Raw genomic sequence first — 13,877 nt, forward strand, 5'->3', positions numbered from 1 at the left:
CGCATTACGGTTCGAACACTCGAACACCTATACGGATTCTCCAGCACAGTGGCAGATATGTAAATACGGGGTTTACATACCATTTTTTGCGCATTATGGTTCGAACACACGAACACCAATGCGGATTCTCCTGCACAGTGGCAGATATGTAAATGCGGGGTTTACATACCATTTCTTGCGCATTACGGTCCGAACAATCGAACACCTATACAGATTCTCCAGCACAGTGGCAGATATGTAAATACGGCGTTTACTAACCATTTCTCACGCATTAGGCATCGAACACTCGAACACCTATACGGATTCTTCGGCACAGTGGCAGATATGTAAATACGGGGTTTACATACCATTTCTTGCGCATTACAGTTCGAACACTCGAACACCTATACGGATTCTCCCGCACAGTGGCAGATATATAAATACGGCGTTTACTTACCATTTCTCACGCATTAGGCTTCGAACACTCGAACACCTATACGGATTCTTCGGCACAGTGGCAGATATGTAAATACGGGGTTTACATACAATTTCTTACGCATTACGGATCGAACACTCGAACACCTATACGGATTCTCCTGCACAGTGGCAGATATGTAAATACGGGGTTTACATACCATTTCTTGCGCATTACGGTTCGAACACTCGAACACCTATACGGATTCCCCTGCACAGTGGCAGATTTGTAAATACGGGGTTTACATACCATTTCTTGCGCATTACGGTTCGAACACTCGAACTCCTATACGGATTCTCCTGCACAGTGGCAATATGTAAATACGGGGTTTACATACCATTTCTTGCGCATTACGGATCGAACACTCGAACACCTATACGGATTCTCCTGTACAGTGGCAGATATGTAAATACGGGGTTTACATACCATTTCTTGCGCATTACGGTTCGAACACTCGAACACCTATACGGATTCTCCAGCACAGTGGCAGATATGTAAATACGGGGTTTACATACCATTTCTTGCGCATTACGGTTTGAACACTCGAACACCTATACAGATTCTCCCGCATAGGGGCAGATATGTAAATATGGGGTTTACAAACCATTTCTTGCGCATTACGGTTCGAACACTCGAACACCAATACGGATTCTCCCGCACAGTGGCAGATATGTAAATACGGGGTTTACTTACCATTTCTTGCGCATTACGGTTCGAACACTTGAACACCTATACGGATTCTCCTGCACAGTGGCAGATATGTAAATATGGGGTTTACCTACCATTTCTTGCGCATTACGGTTCGAACACGCGAACACCTATATGGATTCTCCTGCACAGTGGCAGATATGTAAATACGGGGTTTACATACCATTTCTTGCGCATTACGGTTCGAACACTCGAACACCTATACGGATTCTCCCGCACAGTGGCAGATATGTAAATACGGGGTTTACATACCATTTCTTGCGCATTACGGATCGAACACTCGAACACCTATACGGATTCTCCTGCACAGTGGCAGATATGTAAATACGGGGTTTACATACCATTTCTTGCGCAATACGGTTCGAACACTCGAACACCTATACGGATTCTCCTGCACAGTGGCAGATATGTAAATACAGGGTTTACATACCATTTCTTGCGCATTACGGTTCGAACACTCGAACACCTATACGGATTCTCCTACACAGTGGCAGATATGTAAATACGGGGTTTACATACCATTTCTTGCGCATTACGGTTCGAACACTCGAACACCTATACGGATTCTCCAGCACAGTGGCAGATATGTAAATACGGGGTTTACATACCATTTCTTGCGCATTACGGTTCGAACACTCGAACACCTATACGGATTCTCCCGCACAGGGGCAGATATGTAAATATGGGGTTTACAAACCATTTCTTGCGCATTACGGTTCGAACACTCGAACACCTATACGGATTCTCCCGCACAGTGGCAGATATGTAATTACGGGGTTTACTTACCATTTCTTGCGCATTACGGTTCGAACACTTGAACACCTATACGGATTCTCCTGCACAGTGGCAGATATTTAAATACGGGGTTTACATACCATTTCTTGCGCATTACGGTTCGAACACTCGAACACCTATACGGATTCTCCTGCACAGTGGCAGATATGTAAATACGGGGTTTACATACCATTTCTTGCGCATTACGGTTCGAACACTCGAACACCTATACGGATTCTCCTGCACAGTGGCAGATATGTAAATACGGGGTTTACATACCATTTCTTGCGCATTACGGTTCGAACACTCGAACACCTATACGGATTCTCCCGCACAGTGGCAGATATGTAAATACGGGGTTTACATACCATTTCTTGCGCATTACGGATCGAACACTTGAACACCTATACGGATTCTCCTGCACAGTGGCAGATATGTAAATACGGGGTTTACATACCATTTCTTGCGCATTATGGTTCGAACACACGAACACCAATGCGGATTTTCCTGCACAGTGGCAGATATGTAAATACGGGGTTTACATACCATTTCTTGCGCATTACGGTCCGAACAATCGAACACCTATACAGATTCTCTAGCACAGTGGCAGATATATAAATACGGCGTTTACTTACCATTTCTCACGCATTAGGCTTCGAACACTCGAACACCTATACGGATTCTTCGGCACAGTGGCAGATATGTAAATACGGGGTTTACATACCATTTCTTACGCATTACGGTTCGAACACTCGAACACCTATACGGATTCTCCCGCACAGTGGCAGATATGTTAATACGGGGTTTACAAACCGTTTCTTGCGCATTACGGTTCGAACACTTGAACACCTATACGGATTCTCCTGCACAGTGGCAGATATGTAAATACGGGGTTTACATACCATTTCTTGCGCATTACGGTTCGAACACTCGAACACCTATACGGATTCTCCTACACAGTGGCAGATATGTAAATACGGGGTTTACATACCATTTCTGGCGCATTACGGTTCGAACACTCGAACACCTATACGGATTCTCCTGCACAGTGGCAGATTTGTAAATACGGGGTTTACATACAATTTCTTGCGCATTACGGTTCGAACACTCGAACACCTATACGGATTCTCCTGCACAGTGGCAATATGTAAATACGGGGTTTACATACCATTTCTTGCGCATTACGGATCGAACACTCGAACACCTATACGGATTCTCCTGTACTGTGGCAGATATGTAAATACGGGGTTACATACCATTTCTTGCGCATTACGGTTCGAACACTCGAACACCTATACGGATTCTACAGCACAGTGGCAGATATGTAAATACGGGGTTTACATACCATTTTTTGCGCATTATGGTTCGAACACACGAACACCAATGCGGATTCTCCTGCACAGTGGCAGATATGTAAATACGGGGTTGACATACCATTTCTTGCGCATTACGGTTCGAACAATCGAACACCTATACAGATTCTCCAGCACAGTGGCAGATATGTAAATACGGCGTTTACTTACCATTTCTCACGCATTAGGGTTCGAACACTCGAACACCTATACGGATTCTTCGGCACAGTGGCAGATATGTAAATACGGGGTTTACATACCATTTCTTGCGCATTACGGTTCGAACACTCGAACACCTATACGGATTCTCCCGCACAGTGGCAGATATGTAAATACGGGGTTTACAAACCATTTCTTGCGCATTACGGTTCGAACACTTGAACACCTATACGGATTCTCCTGCACAGTGGCAGATATTTAAATACGGGGTTTACATACCATTTCTTGCGCATTACGGTTCGAACACTCGAACACCTATACGGATTCTCCTGCAAAGTGGCAGATATGTAAATACGGGGTTTACATACCATTTCTTGCGAATTACCGTTCGAACACTCGAACACCTATACGGATTCTCCTGCAGAGTGGCAGATATGTAAATACGGGGTTTACATACCATTTCTTGCGCATTACGGTTCGAACACTCGAACACCTATACGGATTCTCCTGCACAGTGGCAGATATGTAAATACGGGGTTTACATACCATTTCTTGCGCATTACGGATCGAACACTCGAACACCTATACGGATTCTCCTGCACAGTGGCAGATATGTAAATACGGGGTTTACATACCATTTCTTGCGCATTACGGTTCGAACACTCGAACACCTATACGGATTCTCCTGCACAGTGGCAGATATGTAAATACGGGGTTTACATACCATTTCTTGCGCATTACGGTTCGAACACTCGAACACCTATACGGATTCTCCCGCACCGTGGCAGATATGTAAATACGGGTTTTACATACCATTTCTTGCGCATTACGGATCGAACACTTGAACACCTATACGGATTCTCCTGCACGGTGGCAGATATGTAAATACGGGGTTTACATACCATTTCTTGCGCATTACGGTTCGAACACTCGAACACCTATACGGATTCTCCTGCACAGTGGCAGATATGTAAATACGGGGTTTACATACCATTTCTTGCGCATTACGGTTCGAACACTCGAACACCTATACGGATTCTCCTGCACAGTGGCAGATATGTAAATACGGGGTTTACATACCATTTCTTGCGCATTACGGTTCGAACACTCGAACACCTATACGGATTCTCCTGCACAGTGGCAGATATGTAAATACGGGGTTTACATACCATTTCTTGCGCATTACGGTTCGAACACTCGAACACCTATACGGATTCTCCCGCACCGTGGCAGATATGTAAATACGGGTTTTACATACCATTTCTTGCGCATTACGGATCGAACACTTGAACACCTATACGGATTCTCCTGCACAGTGGCAGATATGTAAATACGGGGTTTACATACCATTTTTTGCGCATTACGGTTCGAACACTCGAACACCTATACGGATTCTCCTGCACAGTGGCAGATATGTAAATACGGGGTTTACATACCATTTCTTGCGCATTACGGTTCGAACACTCGAACACCTATACGGATTCTCCTGCACAGTGGCAGATATGTAAATACGGGGTTTACATACCATTTCTTGCGCATTACGGTTCGAACACTCGAACACCTATACGGATTCTCCAGCACAGTGGCAGATATGTAAATACGGGGTTTACATACCATTTTTTGCGCATTATGGTTCGAACACACGAACACCAATGCGGATTCTCCTGCACAGTGGCAGATATGTAAATGCGGGGTTTACATACCATTTCTTGCGCATTACGGTCCGAACAATCGAACACCTATACAGATTCTCCAGCACAGTGGCAGATATGTAAATACGGCGTTTACTAACCATTTCTCACGCATTAGGCATCGAACACTCGAACACCTATACGGATTCTTCGGCACAGTGGCAGATATGTAAATACGGGGTTTACATACCATTTCTTGCGCATTACAGTTCGAACACTCGAACACCTATACGGATTCTCCCGCACAGTGGCAGATATATAAATACGGCGTTTACTTACCATTTCTCACGCATTAGGCTTCGAACACTCGAACACCTATACGGATTCTTCGGCACAGTGGCAGATATGTAAATACGGGGTTTACATACCATTTCTTACGCATTACGGATCGAACACTCGAACACCTATACGGATTCTCCTGCACAGTGGCAGATATGTAAATACGGGGTTTACATACCATTTCTTGCGCATTACGGTTCGAACACTCGAACACCTATACGGATTCTCCTGCACAGTGGCAGATTTGTAAATACGGGGTTTACATACCATTTCTTGCGCATTACGGTTCGAACACTCGAACTCCTATACGGATTCTCCTGCACAGTGGCAATATGTAAATACGGGGTTTACATACCATTTCTTGCGCATTACGGATCGAACACTCGAACACCTATACGGATTCTCCTGTACAGTGGCAGATATGTAAATACGGGGTTTACATACCATTTCTTGCGCATTACGGTTCGAACACTCGAACACCTATACGGATTCTCCAGCACAGTGGCAGATTTGTAAATACGGGGTTTACATACCATTTCTTGCGCATTACGGTTTGAACACTCGAACACCTATACAGATTCTCCCGCATAGGGGCAGATATGTAAATATGGGGTTTACAAACCATTTCTTGCGCATTACGGTTCGAACACTCGAACACCAATACGGATTCTCCCGCACAGTGGCAGATATGTAAATACGGGGTTTACTTACCATTTCTTGCGCATTACGGTTCGAACACTTGAACACCTATACGGATTCTCCTGCACAGTGGCAGATATGTAAATATGGGGTTTACCTACCATTTTTTGCGCATTACGGTTCGAACACGCGAACACCTATATGGATTCTCCTGCACAGTGGCAGATATGTAAATACGGGGTTTACATACCATTTCTTGCGCATTACGGTTCGAACACTCGAACACCTATACGGATTCTCCCGCACAGTGGCAGATATGTAAATACGGGGTTTACATACCATTTCTTGCGCATTACGGATCGAACACTCGAACACCTATACGGATTCTCCTGCACAGTGGCAGATATGTAAATACGGGGTTTACATACCATTTCTTGCGCAATACGGTTCGAACACTCGAACACCTATACGGATTCTCCTGCACAGTGGCAGATATGTAAATACAGGGTTTACATACCATTTCTTGCGCATTACGGTTCGAACACTCGAACACCTATACGGATTCTCCTACACAGTGGCAGATATGTAAATACGGGGTTTACATACCATTTCTTGCGCATTACGGTTCGAACACTCGAACACCTATACGGATTCTCCAGCACAGTGGCAGATATGTAAATACGGGGTTTACATACCATTTCTTGCGCATTACGGTTCGAACACTCGAACACCTATACGGATTCTCCCGCACAGGGGCAGATATGTAAATATGGGGTTTACAAACCATTTCTTGCGCATTACGGTTCGAACACTCGAACACCTATACGGATTCTCCAGCACAGTGGCAGATATGTAAATACGGGGTTTACATACCATTTCTTGCGCATTACGGTTTGAACACTCGAACACCTATACAGATTCTCCCGCATAGGGGCAGATATGTAAATATGGGGTTTACAAACCATTTCTTGCGCATTACGGTTCGAACACTCGAACACCAATACGGATTCTCCCGCACAGTGGCAGATATGTAAATACGGGGTTTACTTACCATTTCTTGCGCATTACGGTTCGAACACTTGAACACCTATACGGATTCTCCTGCACAGTGGCAGATATGTAAATATGGGGTTTACCTACCATTTCTTGCGCATTACGGTTCGAACACGCGAACACCTATATGGATTCTCCTGCACAGTGGCAGATATGTAAATACGGGGTTTACATACCATTTCTTGCGCATCACGGTTCGAACACTCGAACACCTATACGGATTCTCCCGCACAGTGGCAGATATGTAAATACGGGGTTTACTTACCATTTCTTGCGCATTACGGTTCGAACACTTGAACACCTATACGGATTCTCCTGCACAGTGGCAGATATTTAAATACGGGGTTTACATACCATTTCTTGCGCATTACGGTTCGAACACTCGAACACCTATACGGATTCTCCTGCACAGTGGCAGATATGTAAATACGGGGTTTACATACCATTTCTTGCGCATTACGGTTCGAACACTCGAACACCTATACGGATTCTCCTGCACAGTGGCAGATATGTAAATACGGGGTTTACATACCATTTCTTGCGCATTACGGTTCGAACACTCGAACACCTATACGGATTCTCCCGCACAGTGGCAGATATGTAAATACGGGGTTTACATACCATTTCTTGCGCATTACGGATCGAACACTTGAACACCTATACGGATTCTCCTGCACAGTGGCAGATATGTAAATACGGGGTTTACATACCATTTCTTGCGCATTATGGTTCGAACACACGAACACCAATGCGGATTTTCCTGCACAGTGGCAGATATGTAAATACGGGGTTTACATACCATTTCTTGCGCATTACGGTCCGAACAATCGAACACCTATACAGATTCTCTAGCACAGTGGCAGATATATAAATACGGCGTTTACTTACCATTTCTCACGCATTAGGCTTCGAACACTCGAACACCTATACGGATTCTTCGGCACAGTGGCAGATATGTAAATACGGGGTTTACATACCATTTCTTACGCATTACGGTTCGAACACTCGAACACCTATACGGATTCTCCCGCACAGTGGCAGATATGTTAATACGGGGTTTACAAACCGTTTCTTGCGCATTACGGTTCGAACACTTGAACACCTATACGGATTCTCCTGCACAGTGGCAGATATGTAAATACGGGGTTTACATACCATTTCTTGCGCATTACGGTTCGAACACTCGAACACCTATACGGATTCTCCTGCACAGTGGCAGATATGTAAATACGGGGTTGACATACCATTTCTTGCGCATTACGGTTCGAACAATCGAACACCTATACAGATTCTCCAGCACAGTGGCAGATATGTAAATACGGCGTTTACTTACCATTTCTCACGCATTAGGGTTCGAACACTCGAACACCTATACGGATTCTTCGGCACAGTGGCAGATATGTAAATACGGGGTTTACATACCATTTCTTGCGCATTACGGTTCGAACACTCGAACACCTATACGGATTCTCCCGCACAGTGGCAGATATGTAAATACGGGGTTTACAAACCATTTCTTGCGCATTACGGTTCGAACACTTGAACACCTATACGGATTCTCCTGCACAGTGGCAGATATTTAAATACGGGGTTTACATACCATTTCTTGCGCATTACGGTTCGAACACTCGAACACCTATACGGATTCTCCTGCAAAGTGGCAGATATGTAAATACGGGGTTTACATACCATTTCTTGCGCATTACGGTTCGAACACTCGAACACCTATACGGATTCTCCTGCAGAGTGGCAGATATGTAAATACGGGGTTTACATACCATTTCTTGCGCATTACGGTTCGAACACTCGAACACCTATACGGATTCTCCTGCACAGTGGCAGATATGTAAATACGGGGTTTACATACCATTTCTTGCGCATTACGGATCGAACACTCGAACACCTATACGGATTCTCCTGCACAGTGGCAGATATGTAAATACGGGGTTTACATACCATTTCTTGCGCATTACGGTTCGAACACTCGAACACCTATACGGATTCTCCTGCACAGTGGCAGATATGTAAATACGGGGTTTACATACCATTTCTTGCGCATTACGGTTCGAACACTCGAACACCTATACGGATTCTCCTGCAAAGTGGCAGATATGTAAATACGGGGTTTACATACCATTTCTTGCGCATTACGGTTCGAACACTCGAACACCTATACGGATTCTCCTGCAGAGTGGCAGATATGTAAATACGGGGTTTACATACCATTTCTTGCGCATTACGGTTCGAACACTCGAACACCTATACGGATTCTCCTGCACAGTGGCAGATATGTAAATACGGGGTTTACATACCATTTCTTGCGCATTACGGATCGAACACTCGAACACCTATACGGATTCTCCTGCACAGTGGCAGATATGTAAATACGGGGTTTACATACCATTTCTTGCGCATTACGGTTCGAACACTCGAACACCTATACGGATTCTCCTGCACAGTGGCAGATATGTAAATACGGGGTTTACATACCATTTCTTGCGCATTACGGTTCGAACACTCGAACACCTATACGGATTCTCCCGCACCGTGGCAGATATGTAAATACGGGTTTTACATACCATTTCTTGCGCATTACGGATCGAACACTTGAACACCTATACGGATTCTCCTGCACAGTGGCAGATATGTAAATACGGGGTTTACATACCATTTCTTGCGCATTACGGTTCGAACACTCGAACACCTATACGGATTCTCCTGCACAGTGGCAGATATGTAAATACGGGGTTTACATACCATTTCTTGCGCATTACGGTTCGAACACTCGAACACCTATACGGATTCTCCTGCACAGTGGCAGATATGTAAATACGGGGTTTACATACCATTTCTTGCGCATTACGGTTCGAACACTCGAACACCTATACGGATTCTCCTGCACAGTGGCAGATATGTAAATACGGGGTTTACATACCATTTCTTGCGCATTACGGTTCGAACACTCGAACACCTATACGGATTCTCCCGCACCGTGGCAGATATGTAAATACGGGTTTTACATACCATTTCTTGCGCATTACGGATCAAACACTTGAACACCTATACGGATTCTCCTGCACAGTGGCAGATATGTAAATACGGGGTTTACATACCATTTCTTGCGCATTACGGTTCGAACACTCGAACACCTATACGGATTCTCCTGCACAGTGGCAGATATGTAAATACGGGGTTTACATACCATTTCTTGCGCATTACGGTTCGAACACTCGAACACCTATACGGATTCTCCTGCACAGTGGCAGATATGTAAATACGGGGTTTACATACCATTTCTTGCGCATTACGGTTCGAACACTCGAACACCTATACGGATTCTCCAGCACAGTGGCAGATATGTAAATACGGGGTTTACATACCATTTTTTGCGCATTATGGTTCGAACACACGAACACCAATGCGGATTCTCCTGCACAGTGGCAGATATGTAAATGCGGGGTTTACATACCATTTCTTGCGCATTACGGTCCGAACAATCGAACACCTATACAGATTCTCCAGCACAGTGGCAGATATGTAAATACGGCGTTTACTAACCATTTCTCACGCATTAGGCATCGAACACTCGAACACCTATACGGATTCTTCGGCACAGTGGCAGATATGTAAATACGGGGTTTACATACCATTTCTTGCGCATTACAGTTCGAACACTCGAACACCTATACGGATTCTCCCGCACAGTGGCAGATATATAAATACGGCGTTTACTTACCATTTCTCACGCATTAGGCTTCGAACACTCGAACACCTATACGGATTCTTCGGCACAGTGGCAGATATGTAAATACGGGGTTTACATACCATTTCTTACGCATTACGGATCGAACACTCGAACACCTATACGGATTCTCCTGCACAGTGGCAGATATGTAAATACGGGGTTTACATACCATTTCTTGCGCATTACGGTTCGAACACTCGAACACCTATACGGATTCTCCTGCACAGTGGCAGATTTGTAAATACGGGGTTTACATACCATTTCTTGCGCATTACGGTTCGAACACTCGAACTCCTATACGGATTCTCCTGCACAGTGGCAATATGTAAATACGGGGTTTACATACCATTTCTTGCGCATTACGGATCGAACACTCGAACACCTATACGGATTCTCCTGTACAGTGGCAGATATGTAAATACGGGGTTTACATACCATTTCTTGCGCATTACGGTTCGAACACTCGAACACCTATACGGATTCTCCAGCACAGTGGCAGATATGTAAATACGGGGTTTACATACCATTTCTTGCGCATTACGGTTTGAACACTCGAACACCTATACAGATTCTCCCGCATAGGGGCAGATATGTAAATATGGGGTTTACAAACCATTTCTTGCGCATTACGGTTCGAACACTCGAACACCAATACGGATTCTCCCGCACAGTGGCAGATATGTAAATACGGGGTTTACTTACCATTTCTTGCGCATTACGGTTCGAACACTTGAACACCTATACGGATTCTCCTGCACAGTGGCAGATATGTAAATATGGGGTTTACCTACCATTTCTTGCGCATTACGGTTCGAACACGCGAACACCTATATGGATTCTCCTGCACAGTGGCAGATATGTAAATACGGGGTTTACATACCATTTCTTGCGCATTACGGTTCGAACACTCGAACACCTATACGGATTCTCCCGCACAGTGGCAGATATGTAAATACGGGGTTTACATACCATTTCTTGCGCATTACGGATCGAACACTCGAACACCTATACGGATTCTCCTGCACAGTGGCAGATATGTAAATACGGGGTTTACATACCATTTCTTGCGCAATACGGTTCGAACACTCGAACACCTATACGGATTCTCCTGCACAGTGGCAGATATGTAAATACAGGGTTTACATACCATTTCTTGCGCATTACGGTTCGAACACTCGAACACCTATACGGATTCTCCTACACAGTGGCAGATATGTAAATACGGGGTTTACATACCATTTCTTGCGCATTACGGTTCGAACACTCGAACACCTATACGGATTCTCCAGCACAGTGGCAGATATGTAAATACGGGGTTTACATACCATTTCTTGCGCATTACGGTTCGAACACTCGAACACCTATACGGATTCTCCCGCACAGGGGCAGATATGTAAATATGGGGTTTACAAACCATTTCTTGCGCATTACGGTTCGAACACTCGAACACCTATACGGATTCTCCCGCACAGTGGCAGATATGTAAATACGGGGTTTACTTACCATTTCTTGCGCATTACGGTTCGAACACTTGAACACCTATACGGATTCTCCTGCACAGTGGCAGATATTTAAATACGGGGTTTACATACCATTTCTTGCGCATTACGGTTCGAACACTCGAACACCTATACGGATTCTCCTGCACAGTGGCAGATATGTAAATACGAGGTTTACATACCATTTCTTGCGCATTACGGTTCGAACACTCGAACACCTATACGGATTCTCCTGCACAGTGGCAGATATGTAAATACGGGGTTTACATACCATTTCTTGCGCATTACGGTTCGAACACTCGAACACCTATACGGATTCTCCCGCACAGTGGCAGATATGTAAATACGGGGTTTACATACCATTTCTTGCGCATTACGGATCGAACACTTGAACACCTATACGGATTCTCCTGCACAGTGGCAGATATGTAAATACGGGGTTTACATACCATTTCTTGCGCATTATGGTTCGAACACACGAACACCAATGCGGATTTTCCTGCACAGTGGCAGATATGTAAATACGGGGTTTACATACCATTTCTTGCGCATTACGGTCCGAACAATCGAACACCTATACAGATTCTCTAGCACAGTGGCAGATATATAAATACGGCGTTTACTTACCATTTCTCACGCATTAGGCTTCGAACACTCGAACACCTATACGGATTCTTCGGCACAGTGGCAGATATGTAAATACGGGGTTTACATACCATTTCTTACGCATTACGGTTCGAACACTCGAACACCTATACGGATTCTCCCGCACAGTGGCAGATATGTTAATACGGGGTTTACAAACCGTTTCTTGCGCATTACGGTTCGAACACTTGAACACCTATACGGATTCTCCTGCACAGTGGCAGATATGTAAATACGGGGTTTACATACCATTTCTTGCGCATTACGGTTCGAACACTCGAACACCTATACGAATTCTCCTACACAGTGGCAGATATGTAAATACGGGGTTTACATACCATTTCTGGCGCATTACGGTTCGAACACTCGAACACCTATACGGATTCTCCAGCACAGTGGCAGATTTGTAAATACGGGGTTTACATACAATTTCTTGCGCATTACGGTTCGAACACTCGAACACCTATACGGATTCTCCTGCACAGTGGCAATATGTAAATACGGGGTTTACATACCATTTCTTGCGCATTACGGATCGAACACTCGAACACCTATACGGATTCTCCTGTACTGTGGCAGATATGTAAATACGGGGTTACATACCATTTCTTGCGCATTACGGTTCGAACACTCGAACACCTATACGGATTCTCCAGCACAGTGGCAGATATGTAAATACGGGGTTTACATACCATTTTTTGCGCATTATGGTTCGAACACACGAACACCAATGCGGATTCTCCTGCACAGTGGCAGATATGTAAATACGGGGTTGACATACCATTTCTTGCGCATTACGGTTCGAACAATCGAACACCTATACAGATTCTCCAGCACAGTGGCAGATATGTAAATACGGCGTTTACTTACCATTTCTCA

This window comes from Camellia sinensis, chromosome 14 (assembly GCF_055761805.1).
Source record: "Camellia sinensis isolate YWXY chromosome 14, ASM5576180v1, whole genome shotgun sequence".
NCBI lineage: Eukaryota > Viridiplantae > Streptophyta > Magnoliopsida > Ericales > Theaceae > Camellia > Camellia sinensis.